The 27811-nt window shown below is 36.0% G+C and overlaps 1 protein-coding gene and 1 long non-coding RNA gene across 2 annotated transcripts in view; one reads left to right on the top strand and one right to left on the bottom strand.

Moving 5' to 3' along the window:
• GPR158 (G protein-coupled receptor 158) overlaps positions 1-27811 on the top strand; it is a 433367-nt gene that overhangs the window by 77358 nt on the left and 328198 nt on the right. The gene's annotated exons all lie outside the window — the stretch shown is intronic.
• Positions 1384-27063, bottom strand: LOC129480743 (uncharacterized). The gene is made up of 3 exons (XR_008657113.2): positions 20506-27063; positions 18237-18314; positions 1384-5593 (listed from the first exon to the last, which is right to left on the bottom strand). It is a non-coding gene; the product is annotated as an uncharacterized lncRNA (long non-coding RNA).

Raw genomic sequence — 27811 nt, forward strand, 5'->3', positions numbered from 1 at the left:
AAATCATCACTGTTTCTTGGTTTGTGTTACATGCTTTCCCCCCTAAAAACTGGACTCAGTTTTAATTTTGAAAATGATTTTTCAAATCGCCAATCAGAACTTCTGAGACTGAGGCACCACCAAATGAGAAATTAAGCGTTAAAGCTTTCATATTTACTGTTAGTTCAATTAAATATGTAAAAGCTGATGAGCTGAGCATTATCGGGGAGTAGAATAATGAGAGACATGGCACCTGCCTGCAAGGAGCTTGATGTTTCATTGGTGGTGGGGATAGGAAACATATATGGAGCAAACAATGCTTAAGCAATGAATGATCAGTAAAGAAACTTCTAAATACTAGATCTGGCTTTTAAAGCAATTAATAGTGACTCCTTCAGAAACAAGATTATTCTTGTAAGTTAAACAGTCGCTACTTTATGCAGCTGATTGATAAGAAGGATTTTTGGGTGTGGCACTAGCAAGCATGAGATCCTTTTCACAGTGCTTTTATTATGGTCTAATATGTTCAGGATAGGCACTCCAATCAATTAATGAGGGAATTGTGTGTGCTTATTAATAGGTATTGAAGAGATTAATAGGTATTAATCTAAATTAACAGATTCTTCTGAAATCATTCCATTGGAAGCCTCAGATGCTTTGGTGAAAGTCAACGGTGACTTTTTACCCAACCTGGAGGTTTTGAGGAATGTGTAACAACAGTTGTACCAGAAAGATCCAATTTGTTTTTTCCACCATTCATTTCAGCACTAGCTGGAGCCATGCTTCTTTTCCTGAGAAGGTCATTTGTACTCTGACATCCCATTGAGATGACAGTCTATTTTTTATGATTTTAAAATTGATGTTGCATCAACTGTCTTATCAAATATATTCAAACCCTGAACTGAGTCTTATGCACAATAATTTCTTCAACAACCTATCATGGTTTTAAAATTCAATTTATTCTTTAGAATAATGGGGGAGGGGTTCCTCTGAGCTAATTACTTGTTGGAGCTAATACTAGGAGATACTATATTCGTGCTTAAAAGAGCTATGAAATGTCAACCTCAGATTCATGAAAAGCTTAAATAAGGGGAATCCTAACTGGGATTCCACTTTGACTTTGAGATTGGAAGGAATAGTTGATTATTATTGGTAATGTCATTCAGAATCTTCTTTGACATAGGCAGAATATAATTATCTAAAATATGCTAATTTTTACAAGCCTGCTGTGGAGAAGATATTGGTAAGATGTAACAAAATTTTCCAATGAATGATGCTCTATAAACACATGAGCCATGCTGAAACCATTATATATATATATATATATATATATATATATATATATATATATATAGCACTTTGATAGTTTTGAGCTGTGTTGCAATTAATGATGTATAAAATGGTTCTGACTGGTTGATGGGATAATTCTTTGAAAGAGAAGTTTTCCTTTTGGAAGAAAATTATAAAATTTGCTTTGGGACAAAACCAGTAAACCGAATATTGCCCACTGCTCTTTGCCAATTTTGTAATTAAAAAACTAATACATCAGAGTAATAAAATTGTAGGAACCATAGAAAAGGTTCTAATCCTTGTATTTCAAAACAGCTGTCTCAGTCTAACATAATTAGCATTGTTTAGTTTGCTCCCTCAAATGGAAGGATATGTGTGTATGAATTTAAGAGCTTCGACTATTGTATACAATTCCCTTATGGATCATTAAAGATAACTTCCGTGGCTAAGACCTAAGAAATGTTGTGATCGGTTTTTAAGGTTTATTCTACTGCTTGTATTTGGGGCTTTGACTCTTTATTTGTGGTTTATAAAATACTGTCCAAGAAAATCAAGGCTGTCTTTACAAATTAGTTATTTCTTTTTCTTTTCTTATTTTCATTGAAACATCCGTGGAGATACCTTGATAAAAGTGTTTTTTCTTCATGGCAAAACAGGACAAATAGATTTGCAAAACTACATGAGCTGATATACTCTAAGAGAGTTTATAAAAATACTGTACACTGTAGCAGATCCTGAAGAACAAAGCTTATCACCTGAAAAAACACAACTGCTTCAGTTTAAAATATTAATTTCTCTGAAGAATTCTGGTTTGATTATTTTTAGAAGGAGTAGACAAAAATTTTCTATAATTTCAGTGTAGTCACTGATCTAGAAAATTCTAAAAGGCTCATAAATAAATGAGATGGGGATCACTAAGTTATGAAATAAGTAGTAAAAAAAATTCTATTTCTAATAATATAGCATTTATATAACTGGATTTAAGTATATACAGTAAAACAAAGTTCAGGAAGATAAATAGGAAGGGAATTTTTAAATATCTACATCCAGAATATCTTGTTATTTTTGTTAGAAAACAGTTGAGTATGTGATTGGAGACTGAAAATTCTTTTTGAAAGCATATTAGTGTAATGTATTTGTTGATTACTGTTTATTTCTAAAACTTTTAGCAAATTAACTTTCTCACCTTGGAAATATCTAATGACTAGACACATTCTAAAACTACTTTTTCCAGAGAGTTAGTTGATTTGGAGGCTCAGTTCAGTTAATTTCAATACTCAGACCTTGAAATCAGCATAGAAAGTCTTCGAGTAGTCCTTCTGGGTCTATTACTTCCTGGAAATTCTTGCTGCAGGTTTTGTAATGACATCAAGTATTCTATGGGTCTGGACTCCCTGCTATTCCTGGATGCTATTTTCATCAGTCTCTCCAGTTATGTAAATGATTTATATTGATTCCCTCTCAGTCTTTCGCTGTTTTTCTCTCTTTGCAAATAGCTCTTTTACTGAGAGCAGCACAAACACGATACTGCCCCAAATAGAAAACCTTGACAATTATAGCTGAATTTTGTTTTTCTGTTAGGTTCCCTTACAGCTTTCAGTGTAGCTCAGTTAGCTTTGTCCATCAAATCACTAGGTATTTTGGTGGATGGCAGGGTTAGAATGGTTGAGTCTTATTTCTTGTATGCTGTGTTAGTTTTGTATTGCTACATAAACTACAACAAAGTTCATCATTCAAACAACAAACATTTATTATATCACAGTTTCTGTAGGTCAGAAGCCTAGGCTGGATGACCTGACTGTGTCCTCTGCTCAGGGTCTCTCTAGGTCTCTAGGCTTCAGCTGGGGCTGTGGTCTTATCAGGAGCTTGGAGTCCCCTTCCAAGTTCATTCTGGTCCTTGGCAGAATTAGTTCCCTTGTGGTTATAGGATGGAGATCCCTGTTTTATTTGTTTTTTCGTTTGTTTTGTTTTGTGCTGGCCTCAGCTTCTAGAGGCTGTCCTCAGGAGATGGCCATGTATTTCTCTCATAGCCTGGATGGCTTTCTTCTTCAGAACAACCAGGAGAATCTCTTTCATTTCAAACATCTTTCTCTTTTGAATAACTCACCTGATCAAGTTAGATCATCCAGGATAATTTTTGTTTTGACTCAAAATCAACTGATTTGAGATTACATCCACAACATTCCTTCATCTTTGTCAGGTAATGTCACTTAATCATGGCAATAAAATCCATCATATTATATACCTGTCTGTACTCAATGGGAGGGGATGATAAATGGTGTGTGCAAAAGGAAGGAATCTTGGGGACCATCTTAGAATTCTACCTTCTGCATATGCCATATCTTTTCAGAATGAGTTTCTATTTTCAGCATTGGTTCAGAATTGAAGTGTTGAGGTGCAGGTGTATCAGTGAGTGCTGTGACTAAAAGACCCTATGGGTCCATAGTTACCATAGCCTGTGACTGCCATCTGCCCTCATTATCTGGTAGCACTTACCATACTATTAATTAGTACTTTAGACTAAAAAAAAAAACAAAAACCCTTATGCTTAGCAGAAAAGTAAACACCAAACAGGGTTTAAAATTACTATTATAATCCAAAAATATAAAAATATTTATAAAAAGAAGCTGTGTGTTTAGAGATAATTTCCAAGAATCTGGAATTCAATATACCTTATCATGCATTCCACATGGTAAAAACTGATCTTTAAAAATAGTGTGCTTGGCTGGGTGCAGTAGCTAACGCCTATAAACTCAATACTTTGGGAGGCTGAGGTAGGAGGATCACGCGAGGCCAGGAGTTCAAGACCAGCCTGGGTAACATAGTGAGGCCCTGTCTCTACAATCTACAATTTTTTTTTAATTAGCTGAGTATGGTGGCACATGTCTATGCACATGTCCTGTGGTCCTAGGAACTCAGGAGGCTGAGGCAGAAGGCTGAGGCGGTAGGAGTGCTTGAGCCCAGGAGGTTGAAACTGCAGTGAGCCATGATGGCTCCATTGCACTTCAGCCTAGGTGACAGAGTGAGACTCTATTCCCAACAATAAAAATAAATAAAAATAAAAACAATAGTGTGCTTTAGTTGTCCTCCTTTGTTGTCCTGTTCCTTCCCTAAACATATAGATATGCTCAGCAAATCTGCAGATGAAACAAAGCCGATAACATTAGTAAATGTATTACAGTTATAAAATGGAGATCCAAAAAGTATTCTAGCAGAATAAAAATAATAGGCTGAAATTAACAGGATACATTTAGATAGAGATAAACCTAAAGCCCTGTATTGATATTTTCCCGAAAAGAAAAACATTGTCTCAGGTACAGATTAGTGGATAGACTTCTTAGCATATATGTCTTAATTCATTTTCTGCTGCTGTGACAGAATACCACAGACTGAGTAATTTATAAGGAAAACAAGTTTATTTGGCTCATAGTTTTGGAGACTGGGAAGTCCAGGAGCATAGAATTGGCATCTGGTGAGGGTCATCCCACAGCAGAAAGAGAGAAGATGGAAGCAAGTACATGAGACAGAGAAATGGGCTGAACTCACCCTTTTTATCAAGAGGCCACCCTAGAACTTACTCCTGTAATAGGAGCATTAATCCATTCCTGCAGGCTAAGCCCTCATGATCTAATCTTTTAAAGGCCCCGTCTTTTAATACTATTACAATAGTAGTTACATTTCCAACACATGAATTTTGGGGGACATATTCAAACCATAGGAATACCTCTTAATACGTTTGGAAAAGACTTAGAAATTCTGATTAGCATTGAGTTTCATGTGAACGAACAGTGGTATGGGCTGCCAGAAAAAGCTGATGGGCTATTTAGAAAAGGAAAGTAATAATTCTGCTCTATTTTCTACACTTGATCTTAGCCAAAAGACTGAGAAGCAATCTGCTCTATTTTCTAATCATCAGAAGAAATAAAGTATATGTGCTGTCTTTTCCTTTTCTAATTTATTCAAAATAATTTCTCAAAACTTGCAAACATTTTTCTTCCCTATTTATGTATTCTCATTTTGTCCATTCTGCTTATTAAATATAAATCACTTTGTATTCATATTATATCAATAACTTGTGTCAACATTTATTTTGAATGGCCCTTAAGTTTTGGCTGTAGTTTGCAAGTTACATGGGTCCGTTTTCATATGGATATATCATTTACGCAGTTAGACTTGTTTTGCAAGTTTCTTGGCTTTGCACCAGTCCTCTCTCTTCTGTCCATGTGGGTTAGGAAAAATGAAGAGATGAAAAATCCTCCACATTCTTGCTCATCCTTCCTTTCTTATGTGCCTCCTGACTCTTCCAGATAGGAATGCTTTTCTTCTACAAAATAGAAGTAAAATGTGGCTTTACCAGTTGATTCCAAGGCTATACACTGAAGAAATAAAAATAATCCCCTAGTCTCTACGGCACTAATTCTGTGAGATATTTTTAACTACCAGAGAACTTCACGTTGTGCCCGGAGTCAAATGGAAACATGTAAGCCATTCAAAATGAAAGGCATCAAGCAAAATCTTAAACTAAGTGTAAGCAACTGCTTATTTAGGGCACTTAATCGCCCCTACATAAAGCATGCATGCATACCTTCTCTCATTCACTTATTCATTTGTTTATGCATTTATCATACACTGAATGTAGAACTTAACTACATTGCAGGTACTATCATAAATAATCTGACATAATCTGACTTAATCTGACATAAATATCTTACCCCTGATTGTGGCTTATCTTGTTTTAATTCTTTTTGTAGTTTCTTTGAGGAACTAAAGTTCTTAATTTTAACTTATTCAATTTTCATAAACCTTTTCCTTTACAATTGTGCTTTTTTCTTATATAACAAATCCTTCCCTTCTTCTGAATCATAGAAATATTTTCTATAATTTCTTTTATGAGTTTTAAAATTTTGGCTTTCACATTTAAATTATGTATCTATTTAGAATTGATTTTTTTTTATGGTAGGAGGTAGGAATTCATTCTAATTTTTTTTTTCCATATGAACCAAGGGCCAGCAAGCTTTCTGTGAAGAACAAGATAATAAATATTTTAGGCTTTTTAGGTCATATGGTCTCTGTTGCAACTGTAGCTAACTATTGAACAATGCAGGGATTAGGGGCACCAACTGCCTGTACAGTGGAAAATTTACATGTAACTTTCGATTCCCAAAAAGTTAACTACTAATAGCCTACTATTGACTGGAAGCCTTGCCTGTAACATAAACCATCAATTAACATATTTTGTATGTTCCATGTATTATATACTGTATGCATATAATAAAGTAAGCTAGAGAAAAGAAAATGTTACTAGGCAAATCATAAGAAAAAGTATATTTTTTTATTCATTAAGTGGGAGTGGATCATCATGAAGTTCTTTTTCATGATCCATGACCTTTATGATGATCCACTTCCACCTGTCATCATCATGTTGAATAGGCTGAGGAGGAGAAGGAAGAGGAGGGGTTGGCCTTGTCTCAGAAGTTGCAGAGGCAGAGGAAAATCCACATATAAGCAGTTCAAACCTGTGTTGTTCAAGGGTCAGCTGTACTTTACTCTGCCATTGTAGCATAAAAGCAGCCAAGGACAAAATATAAATGAATGGGCATTGCTAGTTCCAACAAGACTTTATTTACAAAATCAGGAGTCTCTCTGGATTTAGCCTGTGGACTATAGTTTGCTAGTGCCTTGTGTAGATAACTAATTGTCTCAGACAACTTTTTTGGTCTTTCTTTTCCCATTGATGTCCAGTTCCTGCTCTTTTGTATAATGTTTCCATATATGTGTTTCTTGGTCTTTATGTATGTGTTTTTAAATTGTTTTAGTTGTCGTCTATCCCTGTCACAGTATTTCACTTTTCTAAGTACTATAGCTTTATTATAAGATTTGCTATCTGGCAGAGAAAAAAACTCCTTGTGGTTCTTCCCTAGATGTGTCTTGACCTTTGTTGATCATCCCTCTTTTAAGTAAATCTTAAAAATCATATCGTCAAGTTCCATAAAAACTCCACTTTGAATTTGATTGAATTGTGTTATATCCATATAGGGAGAACTAACATTAAAATACTGTATTCCTGTTTTTGAACATATTGTATCTCTGCTTTTATTTGGGTCATCTTTAATATCTTAACTAAAGTTTATAATATTCTTTAATGCCTGGCACATCACTTTTTAGATTTATTCATATCTATTTTTGTGTTGCTATGATAAATAGTATGTTCTTAAAAATTGCTTTTTCTGACTCTTTGCTGATGTGTATAATTTTGATCAAATTTTATATGCTGCTTATAGCTAAACTCTATAAATAATTATAGTAAACTTTTCTTTGGAGTTTATTCTATTGTCTGTGCATAATGACAGTTTTGTTTCTTCATTTCCACTGCTATTTTTTAAAATTTATTTTATTCCACTGACTACAACCTCTAGTACAATGTTGAATACAAGTAATAAGAGTAGGAATTTCTATATTTTACCTGCTTTTTAAAGAATGAGGTAACTGACTACTGCACATAACATTTGTGGTAGGTTTTTTGTTTGTCAGGCATACTTTATTAGGCCAAGGAATTTGCTTTGTTTTCTATTTTGTACCTGATAATTACAGTACTCGGTGTGATTCCTTGTCTTTTTCCCCTTATAACTCTCCTTCAAGGAGGCTAATTTTGCATATATTATGAGGCCACGTTTCTTAGAATTTCATCTCCGGAAATCTTTTAGGCCTGGTCAAAGTGAGCGTGTTCTTCTAGAGAGAAATTGTGTTTGCTTTTGTTAGCATAGTCACTATCAATTCAGGACCCCTTCAATTAAATTTTTGTCCTGAGACTTTTTAGGACACACAGTTAATATGAGTTTTTACATATGTTAGGCTTTTTTTTTTTTTTAACTTTTCTTCCAAAGAATCCAGAGTTCAGGGCTAAGACTGACTTGTGTTATTCTTTTGGTGGGACAGTTACTTTTGTTTTGTTTTTATTCCTCCCTCATTTTATGTTCTTCGGATGTCACCCTTTGAAAGCACTGGGTTTAAGGGAACATCTCTAATCTCACCTTCTACCCTAAAAGGGCCTTAGGCTTTGTCTTGTTTTCCATATGTAGCTGATTAACACTCAGGCTCTAGGTTAGCAAGAATTGCTGTATATGACAAAGCAACTGCCGGCTCCCGTGCTACTTATTTCTCTGGATTTTTGCTTTCTATTCATCTGTGGCCTCTGAGAATGATTTCTGGCCTCTTAGTTTCTTGTTAGATGAGGAAGGCATAAGAAAAAAATGTTTTAAAAGTTTTCAATTGGCATTTTTAGTTGTGCTATACCAGAAGGAGACTGTGTGAACATCTATTCTGCTATATTGCTAAAACCAGTATTTCCCTTTGACTTTACCCAAGATCACAGACTCTTGTCCTGAGCTATCCTACCTGACCGTGACTAAATGTTCCTGCACATTAAAACCATCTGAGAAGCTTTTAAAAATCCTGATGCTCAGGCCACACTCCAGAATTTAATAAATTAGAATATCTGAGGGATCAGTAATTTTTAAAGCACCCCACAGGATTCCATTTTGCCACTAAGGTTAAGAACAACTGCTTAAATTCTAACTGCCCATTTGATTCATGTCTATTCGAGTTCACCTGCCTTTTCACTTTCCTCAGCCAAATAGTTTACTTCTGAGGCCAGATGTTCACATTCCCATAAAACACCAAGTTTATAGTACTCCTGACCTACTTCTTTGAACCAATATACTTTCTGTGAAATTAAGTCTACTATACCTATGGTCAACTAATAGCAAAATGTTCAGCTTGTTTTTGTATTTTTTTTTACATCATTCTCTTTTTTTTAGGCCTGGATCAAAGTGAGCATGTTCTTCTAGAGAGAAATTGTGTTTGCTTTTGTTAGCATAGTCAAAATTGATAGTTTTTCACACTATGCTGATACAATTTTGTTTTCCTCCACTGAGAAATTTTTAGTGCAAAGTCTCTTAATTTGCTAATTAATTCTGATAGACTAGTTTCATAGTCTCAGCAAAACAGCGTGTGATGCACTTGGATTATGAATAGCTTAGCACAGAAAATGATGTAATTTCAATGGAATAAATTAGAGCCAATTAACACGGCGGAGTCAGTTGTCTTTTTGAATAATGCATATTTGCTCAGAGAAGCACTCTGTTTTATTTGTAAAACGATCCACACTTTTAACCATTATGACTGCCATGGCCCTTTTCCCTTGGGAGCTAATAGAAAGGGTGAAGATAAACGACAAGAGCAGCTAGGCCAGATGTAGGAAATGGTAAAGTTTTGCCATCATACTTTGTTTGAGGTCACAGTATGTTAATTGACCATAACATGTTACTAAAACGCTGTTTTATGACCGTCTTTAATGTAGTGTTCAGAGCATCTGAAAATATATGACATAATTATAAATTTATAATTATTTATACTGGGGAAGTACTAATGACTTATTTCTTGCAAGTAAAACAAGTTGTTACATGTTCTGAAGCTTAGGGTTTAGGACCAAGTAGAATAAGTAGAGATCTAGCTGCAATATTAGCCAATGATTTAACACATTAATTTTAGTGTCTACAAGATAAAAGATATTTCCCAAAGTGAACAGATGGCTTAACCAGAAATGATAGACTTCTCTTGACTTAGTGGGGAGAATGGAGGTCTGGAATGCTTTAGAGAAAACTCACATTCTTTGGGTATACACTTGGGCAAGTTGGTCTTTAGAAGTCTGCTATTGCTTTCCATAATAATGGATAATTATCATTATTTTCCTCAGGGGAACATTGTGTGGAATAACTAATTAATGATTGCCATACACTTTGGAAGACATTCTGTAACTTCTTAGTATCTAGGAGAGAATGAATATGGATAAAGGAAACCCGGGAGAGAGCTTTTATTTCCAAATTTTGTGATATATTATTTTTCTTTAAAAATTATTTTAATAAATACCCACAAATTTCTAGGCATTTTTTGTTTTACAATTTTGCAAAATTAATAAACATTTTAAGAGCAATATCAGGTTCACACCAAAATGAGTGGAAAGTATGGAGTTACTATATACCCTCTATCCCTCACATGTGGAACCTCCCCCGCTGTCTACATTCTGCACCACAGTGCTTCACTTGCTACAATCAAACCTATGTTGATACATGCTTATCATCTGGAGTTCATAGCTTACATATAGGTTCACACTTGGCATTGTACATTCTATTATAGATTTTGGCAAATGCACAGGGATATGTATCTACCATTGTAGTATCATACAGAAAAGTTTCAATGTTCTTAAAATCCTCTGTGTATTCTTTGCCTATTTTTAAATTGGGTTCTTTGCTTTCCTGTGGTTGAATGTTAACGGTTCTTTGCATACTTTGCATGGCAGTCCTTTAGTAGATGTGTATTGCAAATATTTTTTTCCCAGTGTGTGGCTTCTCTTTTTATGTTCTTGATGTTGTCTTTTGGAGAGCAAAAGTTTTTAATTTTAATGAAGACCAGCTTATCAATTATTTCATTCATAGATTGTGTCTTTGATATTGTATCAAAAAAGTACTTGCCATACCCAAGGTTGTTTAGGTTTTCTCCTATGTTATCCTCAAGGAGTTTTATAATTTTGTTTTACATTGAGATCTCTGATCTACTTTCAGTTAATTTTTATGAAAAGTGTATAATCTGTGCCTACATTATTATTTTTGCATGTGGATGTCCAGTTGTTCCCAGCACCGTTTTTTGAAAAGCCTACTTTTCTTTGTTGTATTGCTTTTGCTTCTTTCTCAAAGTTCAGTTGACTGTATTTAGGTGGGCTGTCTATTCCATGACATTTATATATGTCTGTTCTTTTGCTAATACCACACTGCCTTGATTACTATAGCTTTATAGTAAGTCTTGAAGTCGAGTAATGTCATTCCTCCAACTTCGTTCTCCTTCTGATCTCATTTTTTGACATTTTATTTTGTTAATAGGTTTAGTTTCTTTTCAAAATGCTATTATATTTTATTTCATGTTTAAAGATGCTGCTTCTCACCATTAAAAAAAATCTGCTGTGTGGTCATGTGTATGCCTAGAATTGGCTGTAGGGGCCATTATATGCTACAATAAATTTTAATGCCGGGTGCTGTGGCTCACGTCTGTAATCCCAGAACTTTGGGAGGCTGAAGCAGGTGGATCACCTGAGGTCAGGAGTTCGAGACTAGCCTGGCCAACATGGTGAAACCCCTTCTCTACTAAAAATGTAGAAACTAGCTGGGTGTGGTGGTGGGTGCCTGTAATCCCATCTACTCAGGAGGCTGAGGCAGGATAATTGCTTGAACCCAGGAGATGGAGATTGCAGTGAGCTGATACGGTGCCACTGTACTCCAGCCTTAGTGACAGAATGAGACTCTGTCTTAAAAAAAAAAGAAATAAATTTCACCTTTTGTTTAATGCCATCTTTTGGTATTATCTTTTGGAGACTTTTTTTATTGGATCTTTAGGGGCTTGTCTTCAAGAAAATCATTCCTAATTGATGAATATCAGGCGTTTTTGAGTATGGCTCTCATTATCCAAACCAGTATTGTGGTAACTAGTTTCCAATGATTCTTTCCTTCTAATGAATCACACCTCCTGGTTTTTATGCCAGTATCCAGTCCTTTGTATGTTGAATCTGGATTGGCTCTTTGTGACCAATAGAATATGACCAGATTGATGCTGCACATCTCCCAAGGGAAGGTGGTAAGAAGCTCTGCAGTTTCCACTATGATTTCTTGGAATGCTTGCTCTTGGGGAAGCCAGTTGCCATGTAAGAAGTACAGCTAACCTGACATTTCCAAGCTGCAAGGATGCTCAAGGCATTTGGAGAGGTCAGGTAGAGAGAGGGAGACTTGATCAGTCCACAGCTGTTCCAGCTATCCCAGCTGAAATGCCAAATATTTGAGTGAAGAAACATTTTGGGTGTCTGGATCAGTCAAGCCATAATATGACTCCCAACCCAATTGTTATCTAAATGCAACTGCATAAAAGAACCCAAGAAAGAGCTGCCCAGCTAAACCTAATCCACACACAGAACTATGACAGATAATAAGAAATTGTCATTCAAAGCCACTAACCTTTCGGGTGGTTTGTTACACAGCAGGGAGAACCAGAATAAAGGCCAATGAAGACTTGGACATTGATTGCTAAGCTATTACTGTAGTAATTATTTACTTTGATTACTTTTGTCGATAGTATCTTGCAGATCCTTCATATGCCAATATGATGTTCTTGAAACTTGTCACAGTGGTACCTAAAAGAGTACTTTTTCCAGTTCCCAGTGCTATCTGTGGGGTTCATGCTTTCTTGAAAGTAGAATTGATACTCTGTGTACTATTTTTAATATTTCTAGAAGCCTAACTAAAATGGTTCATTTACCCAAGGAAAGGCTGTACAGTTAACACATTTCCTTGCTTTGGGCTATGTATATATCACCCTCTCATTGTATCTCATTAAAATGAATTATACTGAAATACAGAGATTTTGATTTTGTTTTTGTAGACAGAATTTTTAAAAATATGGGATCCTAGTAAGAAGAACAAAATGGCTTTCTTAATGTGTTAGACTTTATTAATGGTTCCCAATATTTAGTACTCCTTCCCTTCTAAGCCCACAGAGGTCTGCACATTTTAATTCCTTTACTTTTGGGTTGGGCTCTGTGGTTGGTTCTGAACGACAGTCAATGGGCTGTGAACAGAAATGCTGGGTGCCATTTCTGAACTGAAGCATTTATTACTGGCATAAAACATCACATTCTCTCTCTTCTCTTGCTGCAGTAAGCAAGAAAATGATATGTTCCAGAGAGTGCAGTTTCAAGGAGGAAAATCTGACATCTTGAGTCCCTAAGTGGCCATGTAGGGCAGAGTTCCCTATAGACTTGAGTTGGGCGTGTAATAGAAAGGAGACTTTTTTCTTGTGTAATCCACTGGGATTTCATGATGAATTTTTATAATGCAGACTAAGCCAACCTACCTTAATATGGTAAGATACTAGTTAAGGTACTTCTACTCTTAAAGTAAGAGCAAGAATGGGAGACATGGCATTCTTCATCGATCTATTAGCACCTAGCTCTGATTAGTGAAGGTAGGAAGCACAAAGCAGGTTATTGAGAGAATGAAAGACCTTTCAGTTGGCTACAAGGCAGAGGGAACAGGTAGGAAAACTGGGATTCTGCCAAGAGTGTTATCCTAGATGGAATATTTTGCCAGAAGAACCAGGCATGTCAGGCTCTGAAAACACAACTTTCCTTCTTGGTTTTGTTCAGAACTGCTCCTGATCTTTTGTTTTTTCTTGAACAACCCAGTCTCCACATGGATGCTTGAGTGTTATTTTCAAAATGAAACTCTGATGTTACCACCGGCCTGCTTAAAACATTCCAATGGCTTTACATTGCCGACTGGGTTCAGATCCACATTCTTGGATTGCTGTGACTGCTGTGTTCCTCTTCACTTTGTTTGCTTCAGGCTTACTGTATTTCTGAGGGCAGGTTCCTTCTTTATCTGAAAACTTTTCTTCCTTTACCATCCTCCCAACCTCCACTCTTCTCCTAGTCAATCCCCGCAGCCTTCAGATCTCGGCTCAGTCTTCATGTTCAGGAATCTTGCTCTGACCTTAAGTTTCTTTGTTAGAGGTTTTCATAGAACTGGGTTTCTTTCTTTCAGAGAAGTTATCTCCATCTGAAATGTACATGTTTAAGTGCAATTGTTTGATTGTCATTCACTTCATGAGGGTAGTCCTTTGTTTATGCCTAGTGTTCAGGACATAACCAGTACATGGAAGGTGGAATGGATGCCTTTATGGGCCCTTTACTGTCAAGGATCAGAGAAGTCCAAATGGACTTGAAAAGCTGGAGGGAAGAAGTAATCTAGTATATTGTTGGCCATGCCATAATCAGATCACTGGGTTTTCTTTCTAATGGGATTCGGTTCCATTTAATGGAATTAAACAAATTGGGATTGACTATTTCACATGAATACGGTGTAATTTCTATTGTCTTTTTTACATTCTAAGCTTCTTAAGCATTCTGTTTCCTTTTTTTTTTTGCTGTAGAATTGAAAGACAAGGTTAGTGCCTAGACAAATAGAGCAAATAAATTCTATAAATAGTAGCTGCTTCCAATAAATATATATTGAATAAGTGAATAATATTCTATAAAATGCTGTGAGCAGTTTTATAACCTCATAAATATTTTTTGATGATGAGTGTTAGAATGATCCTAGAAACAACATGTGAGATAATCTTTTTTGTCCATGAAAATACTAGTGAAAATTTTAATCTGTTATCTGTTTCAAAGTATTTAATTCACATTGATTGTTTTACCTTAATTTTGCTGCAAAGCTAATCTATTTACTTGGATTAAATTGTAATTGGCAGTTCCTTTCATTTGATTATTTAAGTATTCTTGAAAGAAATTGTGTTATTCTCTTCTGAGTTTTGTCTTTCCGCCCTCTATTCCTCTTTAAATTTCAATCAAATATAGCTAGAACCTTTTTTTCTAGACTGTATTATTAGCATTATAGCATGAAAGCAAAAATGATTAAATGACATAACAATCAGGGTGTATTAGTCCGTTCTCATGCTGCTAATAAAGACATACCCAAGAGTGGGTAATTTTTTTTTTTTTTTTTTTTTTTTTTTGAGACGGAGTCTCACTCTGTCACTCAGGCTGGAGTGCAGTGGCGCGATCTTGGCTCACTGCAAGCTCCGCCTCCCGGGTTCACGCCATTCTCCTGCCTCAGCCTCTCCGAGTAGCTGGGACTACAGGCGCCCGCCAACACGCCCGGCTAATTTTTTTTTGTATTTTTAGTAGAGACGGGGTTTCACCGTGGTCTCGATCTCCTGACCTTGTGAGTGGGTAATTTTTAAAGCAGAGAGGTTTAATTGACTGAGAGATCAGCTTGGCTGGGGAGGCCTCAGGAACCTTACAATCATGGTGAAAGGGGAAGCAAACATGCCCTTATTCACATAGTGGCAGGAGAGAGAAGAATCAGTGCCCAGTGAAGGGGGAGGCTCATCAGATCTTGTGAGAACTAACTCATTATCACGAGAATAGGATGGGGGAAACTGCCTCCATGATTCAATGATCTCTATGTGATCCTTCCCACAACACGTGGGAATTGTGGGAACTACAAGATGAAATTTGGGTGGGGACACAGTGAAACCATATCGCAGGGTTTAAACATTTCGACCAAAGGATATCTAAAATGTTTATAGGGTAGTATATTATCACTTTTATGGGATTATTTTGGATCTTATGTAAAAAAAGAAGTTCATGGCTTCACCATAATCTCACTGCAAAAGTGCCTTCTAATTTGACAAGATTCTTTGTGGCAAAACCTATCATTTATTTTAGATCTGTGGTTGAACCCGGTGTTGTTTTAAATGAGAGTAAAATCTTATTTTTTACATATTCAGTGATAGGGCCCAGACTCTTGGTTATAACTTTTCAAAAACATGTGAGTAGGAAATTATTTTTTATGTGTCCCTCACTATATCTAACATACCTTGCACATAGGAAGTGCTAAATAAATGTTATTGAAGTTAATGGAATTGCCGAAGAATTACCCCAATGGATGAATATTTTACAAAAATTAGTTTTCTTTCAGTTGTTACTCTCAATTTTATTATCACGTATCTTCCACTATAAATATATTTACTAGAAAAAATTAAAATTAACATGTTTGAATTGTGAAAAGCACTGACCACACAAGTCTTTTTTTGCAAGCAGTAACCTTAAGTGGAATCATGCAAAGCATGTCCTGTATGAGTACTCTGAATATACATTTTGGTATTACATATGCCAATTTTTTAAATACTCTCTATACAAAAATCAAATGAATACTGAATAAAGTGAGCTCAAAGAGTACTCATTATCCTATTGATAGGATGAGGGGTAAACTGTTTAACCTGAAAATAATTTTTACTTGAATATGACTCCCTTATGTGCTTTGCTATTTCTTCATCAAGGTTCTTAGGATCTATCTGTGAAGGTGCCTGGATAAACTTTAGTATATCTGTGAAGTCTTTGTGATTTTAAATAAAATATTGGCCATATGTGCATTTTTAAAAGGGAGAGTCTTCCTGGATTAGATCAAATTCATAAATGAGATCTGTGACCCTAAGACTCATTGAGTTATATATGTGAAATTTTATTGTATATAAATTGTACCTCAGTGCAGCTGGACTTCCCCCAAAAGCTCTGAATCAGTATTCTCAATGAACAGCTTAAAAAAATACTAGTAGCAGACAGTGAGAGACTAGGGAGGTATCTTCTATGAGGAACTTTTTTCAGGTCTGCCTTTCCTTCTAGAATACCATGAAAATAGCTTCTATTTTTGTGTGCACACTTCTATAATCCACATGGAAGTGGAGTCAGAGACTGGGATAGAATATAGAAGAGTAGAGTAATCATGCAGTAACCACGCTGCCAACCTTCGCCTTCACAATGAGCACCACATAAGTCAACGAAATGTCATTGCTATCCAGCAAATTCTTTTCAAATGAACCAATACTATATAAAAGCTGTGTTAGGGACATCCTAAGTATTTCATGCTGTTGCTTACATACTTTTGTTATTTAGTTTTTTATGTTCTTTAAGGTGTGAGTAAAACACCTCTTTTGTCAATAACCTGTTTAAGCAATTACTTGTGCCTTTAAAGCAAATTACAAATTCTTCTTGTCTCATTTTTTTTCACCTATACAATGGACATAATGTTACTTTATATACATTAATATCTGAACACTCTGACAAAGAAGCTGGCACATGGTTAACACTTCATTCAGTTAAAAAAAGAACCAAAGAATTTCTGATAATAAATCATATTAATTAATTAATAGACTAATTTTAGCTTGAATAGAGCAGACGGTTTATGTAGGAAAATGAGAGAACATGAAGTTGGATTCTGAATATTTTAGATTTTAAACTTATTTTCAAAATACCCAAGAGTAAGTTTGCATATGATGACACAGCAATATGCTAGTGAGCAGGGTATGTGAAGAAGTTCTACTTTATATCGTTTGTCTATGTTTTTATCATAATGGAAACAGAATGGTAAAATGAATTTGAAAAGTATTTGTTAATCCTATGTTTTAATCCTATGTCTTCATCCGTGGCTGAAGAACCTGTGATTTTTCAGTTATATCCCTCCCCCAATCCCTGACCTCATTTTAGTTTTATATTTTAGCATAGAAGGAAAGAGCAGGGATTAAATTCTAGTTTTACTTTCACTAGCTCTGAGACCTTTAGCAAATCAATCATTTTGACTCATTTTCCTTAAAGCAATAGCAACTTTCGCTAACATTATTGGACATAGTATAGACCAGACACTCACGTAAACTTTATGTGAGTTAAACCATTTAGCTCTCACTGCAACCATGTAATGAAATTGCAGCTGTTTTCCCCATTTTATGAATGAGAAAATGGAGGAACTGAGCTGATGTTGCCAGGCTCTGTCACAAGTTGTTGCATATATTGTCACCAATGCAGTGAGATCCTGATATCCAAAAGTGTTCATCCTTTAACGTTTGTATTATACCCATGGTACCACGCAGTTTGTTTCATTTTAGTATGTTTATTGAAGCTGTCAATTCTCTTATTAAATATACTAAATTTAAGCTAGAGTCTCAGATTCTATAATCTTAAAGCCTGGACTTTTGGCCTTTTATATTGGGAATTCAAGCTCTTTTACCACCTATAATGCAGAAAGAATTCTACTGGTTCAAGGACAAAGATTTTTGATGAGATCTAAGGGTTAATGGTTGCTGTAGACCTTGAGGACACACAGAATCTTCATCAAAGTATAAAGTAAGATATTTCAGGTGTACTCCATTGTAGCTTCAGAAAGGTTAATTCTTTTTCCCATTATTACACATTTAGTGTCAAAGGGAAAAATTGCAATTTAAAACCATATGAGCCTTTCAAGAAAGATGATTCTGCTAGAATTGTATAGATTCTTGGTTACTGAAGGATAGATGGTCTTCTGTTTCACCTGAACAGTTTGACTTTTTTTTCCTCCTATGTGCAGGGGAACTGAATATGGAAGTAGAGCTGGTATAGTTGAAATTGTCTGTAAAATAGAGTGAGATGGATTTGGAATTCCTGGAAGGCATGCTTGAAGTATAAGAGAAGGAGGAAATACAAGAAAAGCCAGCCAACAAGGCAAATGGTTTGCACCTACAAACCATCTACTTTTGGCTGTCCCAAAGGCACTTCAGACCCAACACACCCCAAACTGATCTCACTAATGCCACTTTCCTCCAACCTAGTCCTCCTCCATGCTCCCCATCCCAGTCAGTGACACCATCTGCCAACCAGAAATGTACTAACCAGAAATCTACAGGCCAGAAATCTACAAGTCTTCTTTTACATCTCCTTCTTCCTCATCACCTTATCGAAGTCCCATTGATTTTATCTCGTACATATTTTTGTCTACTTGTCTTGATATCTATCCAGTAATACCTCAGTTCCAGCTATTGAGAACTGTCTTTCTAATGGATCTCTTTACATCCATTATTGTCCTCTCTGCTGTCATTTTTGTTGCAGTTAAGAGACTTAAGAAACTGAGATGCTTAGTTTTTGATGCTTATCACTGATTTTAGGATAAAGTCTAAATCCTTATCAAGACCTATAAAGTCCTGCATACTCTGGCCTGACCACTTTTTAAAAATCTTCATCTCACACTTCGTAGATATTCTTGCCCTAGCGACAATGGCTTGGCTTTCTTTTGGCTCCTCCAATGTTCCGAGCTGCTTCCCACCTCAGGACACCTGTGTGCCCAGGTCACTGTGCTTGGATCTCTCTTTCTCCTGTTTTAATCTAGTTAGTTCATTCTCTCCTTCAGTAATCTGCTCAAATAGCATTTTCTTAGAGAAGCTGCTTCTAACTTCAGACTAGGTTTGTTATTCCTGTTACTTGCTTTAATGGCATCCTATCCTGTTTCTTCATAGTGTTTATAAAAATGTTTAATTATGTATTTATTTATGTAATGATTTTTACTTATGTCTGTCTCTTTCACTAAACTTTAAGCTACATGTGTCTGTTCTACCCGCAATTTTATCTTTAATTTTTAGCATAATGCTAAACATTAACAGCAACTTAAATATTAAATGAGTCCAAGAATTGACATTACAGGAAGCCATCTTATTGACATACCATCTGATTTTCAGAGTTGTCTGTTTCCAATGGTGCTCCTGGAAGTGGTGATGGACATACTCTCTTCCACACATGTCATATGGCAGTTCGAAGTTAAGGATTTAGAATGTGGCAACAGATACCAAGGACTTTTGAATGCTACCTATATACAGTTCTATGCCAGCGCATATAACTTAGAAATATTTTTGAGATGGAGTTTCCGCCTTGTTGGCCAAGCTGGAATGCTATGGCATGATCTCGGCTCACTGCAACCTCCACTTCCTGGGTTCAAGCAATTCTCCTGCCTCAGCCTCCCATGTATCACGCCCGGCTAATTTGTTTTTTCTTTAGTAGAAATGGGGTTTCACCGTGTTAGCCAGTCTGGTCTTGAATTCCTGACCTCAGGTGGTCTGCCCACCTCAGCTTCCAAAAGTGCTGGGATTACAGGCATAAGCCACTGCCTCTGGCCACAATATCATATTATTATGATTTCTTTGTGGGCGAAAATGCCCAGAAGTGCCTTTGATTGGTTCTTTGGTAATAATGAATTCTTCCTGAGTCTTCTTAAACCGTCTCATATCCTTCTTGCCATCAGAGGACTCAGAGGGTTGCTGTCTGAAATCTAGATCAACAGTAGTGAGAGCCTCTGATACTCAGAGGTTAAAGGAACATTTCTGATTAATAGTATAATGTAGCCACTTAGTCCAATGGCATTAATGTAATTCAGTAATGTTCCCAGTTAAAATAATTTGACTTGAGTTTTCCAAGTTCTTGTTAAGCTTTTTCAAAAAATATTATTTTTAGGAATGTGTTGTTTTCTTATTTGCTTTTTGATTCCCTTGTCTCACATTTTCTTAATGAAAGAAAATTTTGATATGGTACTTTTTCAGGTAATAGAAATAGTATAATGTGCTCACTTCTCTGGTAGATGATTTATTTTATACTTCCTTTATTTTCTATCTCCTCTGCTTCCCTCTCCTTCTTCACCTTCCTTTCTGTAGCTCTTTTTTCTTTACCTTTTCACAAGACCCCACCTCTTGTTTACGTGCCTTTATGCTTAAGTCAATCCATAAATATAGACAGAAAGACAGAGAAATGTCAGCTTTCTATTTTGAGCAGGAAATTACCTTCTGAGAGTGTTTGTAAAAATGGATTGCTTCTCCCAGGAGATTCATTCATCAAGACAGAAGTTGGTCCTCCTGTACAAAATGGAATGGAAATAGAAACAGTCAAGATACACTAGGATAAACACAGCAATCAGAGATTGGGTGGGGAGGGGAAGCCTAATTTGGAGGAAAAACGTTGGCTGCTTGTGTGAGGCAAAGAAATAGAACAGCAAATGCTCCTTCAAATTGCAGCAAGAAAGGAAGGTTATCCAGAGATGTACTAGACTTCTAAAATTTTATGCAGAACTCCTTTGAACCAAGGCTGAGCTCCTAGAATTATAAGTGAACCCCATGCATATGTCAACGTCATAATTTCATGGGATTCTAGATCATAAAAGCTGGAGGACACCCTAAAGAAATAAAGGCTGTATCTTACCAAAAGTCACACAATTAGTTCGTGGCATCTGGGACTGTAATCCAGATACTCTGATACCCAAGTCAATTTTTATAAGTCACTGCTTACAAGGACTGCAATTGATTTCTGGTTCCTGAAAATGCACCTTCCATATCAGCTATGTCCTTCCGTATCCTCTCTAGTTTGCTCTATGGGATGTGATCATCAGGTATAATGCCAGTGATATCTCCCAAACTGGCAACCTCATTGTCAATATCACTACCTCTTAACTTAAAGAAGAGTGACATGTTAGATTATGCAGTCTAATAGGGTATCCTTACTTTTACCCAAGGAGAAGAAGTTTGACAAATGGTCTATAGTTGAAAATCCATCTTAAGAATATTCAAGGATTTTTCTTAACACATTGGCATTTTTTTTTTTTTTTTGCACATATAACATGAAGTAAAGATTTTTGGTTGTTTTCCCATTATGCGTAGAAAATAGCACTTGGCATACTTTAAACATATTTTTCAGATACAAAGACTTATGAGGTAATTTGCACCTACTACAACTAATGTACTGCCAGAAGTCTGGGTAGGCAGTCTACTATGACTTTAACTTCTTAGGGAGAAAGCGTTTGTTTGCTTCCCAAATCACTCTACCTTTTCTATAACTTCTTTATGCATTGAAGAAAATGTTTTGTTTGTTTGTTTTTTTATTTTTTTGAGACAGGTTTTCCCTCTGTTGCCCAGGCTGGAGTGCAATGGTGTGATCTCTGCTCACTGAAGCCTCGACCTCCCAGGCTCAAGCAATCTTCCCACCTCAGCCTCCTGAGTGGCTGGGACTATAGGTGCACACCACCACACCCGGCTAATTTTTTGTATTTTCTTAGAGATATGGTTTTGTCATGTTGCCCAGGCTGGTCTCAAACTCCTGGGCTAGTGAGCCGCCTGCCTCAGCCTCCCAAAGTACCAGGATTACAGGCATGAGCCACCGTGCCTAGCCTCAAAGAAAATGTTTTTTGCTAGACATAGTTTTTCTCTGCTCCATGTGGTTTAGAAAGAGACAAGTTGGCAGTGCACAGCTTCCTTTGTGATTGTCCTTTTGCAATGGGGATATTTTTCTTTCCCCCTACAGTTATTTATTCTGCCTTTGAAGTCAATATTTTTATTAAATTTATTTACACAACACCAAAGATTGTTTTGATTTTGTTGCTCAGCTCTTTCTAAACATTTTTCTTTAGGTGATATTCATTTTCCTCCTATCTACAGAAAACACGTACATGCACACAATTTATTAAATAGCCTATTACTTTAGGTGGTCTTATCACATCCTATATAACATATGAATAATAAAATAGGTTTGATTCTAAAGTAAGCTAGTTACAATGTCTTCAAATAGAAATAATATAAAAAGAATATAGAAGTGTTCTATTGAAGAGATAGTTTTATATTAAGATTAATTTATATGTACTCCCTGATCCCTCACTTGGTATTCATTAGTTTGCAACACAGGTGATTTAATGTGACTTGTCAAACAACTTAATCCTCAGTGCTAAATACATATAGACTATCATGAGGAAATGGGTGACAGCTGAAAAACAAATGATCCACTTCCAAGGTATATTCTTTTGAGGTCAGAATGTGATCCGCACTTACAATATATCTAAAAGCCCACTAGTGCAGATGGTTTAAAAATTAATTTTACTTGATGTCATGTAACAGCCAAAGCCATGTAACTATTAGGTAGGCACTGAAGAGATATTATGAGGTATTAATTCTAACAAGTGTTAAAAAAAAGTTAACTGAACTATTTTTGTTGTGTTCTTTGGTGTATTGTAGTGAATTAAGTCCCAGTTGTAAATATAAATTTTTCTTCATCATCCGTATTCTAAATTCTGACTTTTGTGTGTGCTAAGAAGTGAAGCTCTATAAATGCTGAGTTATGGTGACAAAGACGAATCAGAAAACGATACTGCTGGAATTAATAGAAATGTTTCCTTATTTGAAAATTAGTTGGGGGCCATTTGTTTAGGAGAAATATGTTAAATTATGCTACTTTCATGATATTTTCAGTTCTAGAATTCTGATTATATAGCCTGTTGCTGTTAAAAGATCATGTGCTGGGATTTTGGTTAAATCTCCTTAAAAAGGTTCCAGAAAGTTCAGTTCTGCAGGCACTGTTCCACAGTTTCATAGGAAATTTTATAATTTGAACTCTGTTTAGTGATGTGTTTTTAAAAATGTGGTCCAGGACTACCTTTATTACAATCATCCAAGGAACCTGTCAGGTGCAAGATTTTTGAAGCCCACCCCAAACCTTCTGAATTTCTGACTTAATGAAAGCCCCAGGTGACTCTGATGCACCCGAAACATTGGGAACCACTGGTTTATTAAGTAGTAATCCTTTTCCTTTTGTAAATGTCTTCCCATGGAACTCTCTAAACTCTTGTTCTCTCCCTTAGCCCCTCATTAACTACTACAATAGCAGAAGAGATAAATTACTTTCCTATCGGTAACAACCTTTTCCAACACCCTTCTTTCATGTGCTGCCAGGAAGAGAGATTTCGGGTGGTTTTCAAAGGAAAAAATTGAGAAGTGGATGCTTGATATTTATTTATTTCTACTCTTCCTTATTCATCTTTTGTTGCTCCAACTCTGACACAGTGTCAAAGAATGATCATGTTAAAGACTTTCATTTATATCGCTCTCTGCCATGATAAAGCATTTACATATTATTTTTAAAAATTCATGTAACTTGCTCCTAGAAGGAAATTTAGGTCATTTTGCCCAATTCTGTCGTTTTACCTGTGCAGAAAATGATGCTTAGACAGGTTTTGTGGTTTGTTCAAGATCACACTCCTAATTATTGAAAGTACTAGAACAGGGACCCAGGTATCTTGACTCCCAGAGCACTGATGTCTTCTGGCATGTTATTAAAAAATCTTGTATATTGCACTTATTTATGTGAGGAGAAAATTGTTTTGTAGCTTGTACATCATCTTTGATTTGTTATTCTTAATGGTCTTGCTGCTTCCCAGGTCTGTTTCTATTTATTGTTATGTTGTGGGAAAACAGCTGAAAAACACATTTCTTATTGAGTGAGCTTTTGTGCAAATTGTAGCTTTCAGAGGAATTTGATCCCTGCGGCTTGAGGTTGAATTTGGTAACACTTTATTTTAAGTGTCAAGACATGGTACATTTAATTAGCATTTGCTGTAATAACACTGATCAGTGTGAATTCTGTTGATTAAAATGTGGATGGTAGTATTACCGTACGCTGAGCAGAATCCACCCACATGCTGTTAGGTTCACTGGACCCTCTTTCTCTCTCTTGCTCAATTTTGATTTAGAAGAACCAAAAAACAAAAACTGCTTTCTCTTTCTTCCTTTGGAGTGTTTAATTAATGGTTGTTGGATATGCTCAAAGTATCCAGTGGAATGGGTATAAGAATAAGGTTCTTTGCCCTCCCAATTATGTGATAGCTCACTTGAGGAGTTAATTAAATTTTGAATGTAGGCCACTTTGTATAACATACTATGGTGATAAAGTCATGATGCTCTAAAACAAAATCTAGACGGAGAGCTAAGAAACGCAGTACATTACATTAGTGAAGATCCTTGTAATTGGACCTCATCTGGAAAGAGGTAAGGCAAGAGGAACATTGTAACTGGAATGAGAGGAGTGTCACATTCTGTGCCTGAAAAATGGTGGTCCTGGAGAACAGAATCTGCTGAGCACAGAGACCATTTTTAATCAAGAAAAATGCTTTTTCTGAAGGAAGCCTAAGCAAGAAACTCACCTGAACCAATTCCAGAGATTTTAAGTCAAGAAAAGTGAAGGCAAGCAGAATGATCTGGGAATAGATTTGTCACAGAAGCAGTAAGGACATAAAAGAACAGTGAAAGACAGATCCTAGAGACATTTTTTCCCACATCCAGAGTATTACAAAAGCATCCAACTATTTTTTTTTTTAAATAGACAGGGTCTCACTCTGTCGCCCAGGCTGGAGTGCAGTGGCATGATCATAGCTTACTGCAGCCTTGAACTCCTGGGCTCAAGGAATCCTCCTGCCTCAGCCTCCTGAGTAGCTGGAACTACAGACACATGCCACCATTCACATCCAATTTAAAAATTTTAAAAAGATAATAGAGCTTTACCATGTTGCCCAGGCTGGTCTTAAACTCCTTTCTTAAAGGGATCCTCCCACCTCAGCCTTTTCAAGTATCTGTGGGCGTGTTCCACAGTGCTCAGCTCACCTATTCATTTATTTTAATCTTTGTGAAGAAAACTAAAACAGTAACATAGTTTTCAGGTAAAGTTATAATGAGTAGGATAGCACTATGAGCTCCTATAGGAAAAAAATGAATACAAAAACTACTTCTAACAAAATGATAAATATGATATTCTGAAAAGCTGAATAAAAGATAATAAACACAATTTCTCTAATGATTTCAAGAAAAGTTAGAGGTTTTCCTATTGTCTGCGATTTTATTGGCTATTTTTATTGTATTGAGGTTGGAAGCAATGCCCTTTGCAACCTTCTGCATCCCAAGTAGAAGCTGGCAGTACCAGTCAATTATGTTTTAGTGGGAGAATATGAAAATGTAAAATATATATGCATGGAATACATCTGCAAATCACCAAGTCCTTGGGTTTGGATTAGCTTATGTGGAACTCCCATTGTAACATAATTTTTACGTTCTTATATTCACATTTCCATTACTGAAAGTTAGGGGGGTAAAATAATAATAGCTAAAACATGCGTAATGCATACTATGTGTGAAACACTGTTTTAACCATGCTTCACGTATTAACCCATTTAATCCTCACAACTTTTATGTTACTAATAAACTCAGGCACTGTGTGGTCAACCACTTGTTCAAGTCATCCTACCTCCTAAATAGTAGATTTGGGGGTTTGAACACAAGTGTTTTTAATCAGCTTTATCCCAAATAAAAGTATAAAAGGATGATTAATCAGGGTACTTCAGAATTCTGAAGAGCATCTAGTCCTGCTCTTTTATTTTACAAGTGAGAAATTTTAAACATGTGAGTTAAATGACTCATCAGGACCAACCACATAGTTTGGGGGCTGATTCCATATAGAACCAAGGTTTCCATTTCCCATGCTACTTTTATTTAATCACAGCATTCGATTACAAATGGGAGTTCAGTTCCAGTGCTCCAAATCTAGAGATTCATTTTTAAACAATTTCTTATTTGGGCTAAGGTTTATTTATTTATAGGTTCAGCTCAAATGATGGAGAGGAATGTAATTTTCAGATTGCCATGTAGTTGTATCACATTAACTTATATATGTCCAAGAACAGAACATATCCAAAGTTAAAATATCCATCTTCGTTCAGGCAGGGAACAAAGTAAATATCTGTAGTTGGGAATTTTCTATCAAAAGGCATTTTCCCCTCCAGTGTTTACTAATGAGTACATTTGATTGTAGAAGCCATTTGTTCTGCTAAGCTTTAAAAATAATAACTCTTGCTAGTCCTCTGAAAGACTGTATCTTAAATATATAGTTCATTCATTACCATAGCTCTGTTTTCTAACTCTTCTCTTTTATTTAATACAATGCCTGTGGAAATTTATATACCCCTTAAGGGCAAACTTTGCATCTTCTTCCTTTCTCTTTCTTCACCTTTCTATGATGGTTACATACACATAGTAGCATGTAGTGGGACAGAAGTCAGAAAACTTGAATTGTTTATCATGTTTTGTGACTTACAAGCAACTTGGCCTCTGGCAAATGTTTTAATATCTTTTAGCCTTTGTTTTCTCACCTGTACTGCATGCTGTATGAGGATCATTCATTTACCCACAAACATTTATTGAACTTCTATTATAAGCCTGGCACAGTGGTAGACACTGGGGACACAAAGTTGAATAGGACATAGCTACTACTTTCCAAAGAATTTATGGTGGGTCTAGTATAGGTATTGATGTGTAAATAATTATGACATGCAATAAAATGTATAAAAGTTTCATATAGGAGAGGCAGATCTGACAGACTCAGAATATTCACAGAGGGCATATTTAAAAGTAAGAGTTCAGCAAGCAGGTCCAGGTGAGGAAAACGCCTTCCAGGTAAAGGAAGAGCATTTAAATTTTTTTTTTTTTTTTTTTTTTTTTTTGAGATGGAGTCTCGCTCTGTCGCCCAGGCTGGAGTGCAGTGGCACAATCTCGGCTCACTGCAAGCTCCATCTCCCGGGTTCATGCCATTCTCCTGCCTCAGCCTCCTGAGTAGCTGGGACTACAGGCGCCCACCACCACCCCCGGCTAATTTTTTGTATTTTTAGTAGAGATGGGGTTTCACTGTCGTCTCGATCTGTTGACCTCGTGATCCGCCCGCCTCCGCCTCTCAAAGTTCTGGGATTACAGGTGTGAGCCACTGCGCCCAGCTGAACATTTAAATGTTTTCTAATTGCACATCAAAAATTGGTTGAAGTCCACAAACATGAGAGATTGACATTGCTTTTAAGAAACAATGTGTCAAGGGATTATGAAAAATATGATTTGATTTTGAAAACCGTCATGTTACAGTTATAGATAATAACCTTAGAGAAATCCTAGTTTAAATTCACTAATAAGATACGGAGATAGAATGACAAATCAAGACTAATTAATTGTAAGAAATCGGGTCTTGCAAGTCTTCATTATCATGAGCCATGTTAATTAACATTTTCACTAATTAGCTTGACAATAAAATCATCACACAGTTAGTGACCCTATGAGGTCACAAACACAAAGTAACATTGCTTACAACGTCAGGGTTAAATAATTGATTGTAGGATTGACTAACATTATAGTTAAAACCCATGCAACACAGGCAGGCCAAGAGAGGAAAACTTACTCAGATTAAATGTGGCTCTTTTTATTGGATATATCAAAGACATTTCATAACATTGGCTTTTTGAAA

The sequence above is a fragment of the Symphalangus syndactylus genome, chromosome 4 (assembly GCF_028878055.3).
Source record: "Symphalangus syndactylus isolate Jambi chromosome 4, NHGRI_mSymSyn1-v2.1_pri, whole genome shotgun sequence".
Taxonomy (NCBI): domain Eukaryota; kingdom Metazoa; phylum Chordata; class Mammalia; order Primates; family Hylobatidae; genus Symphalangus; species Symphalangus syndactylus.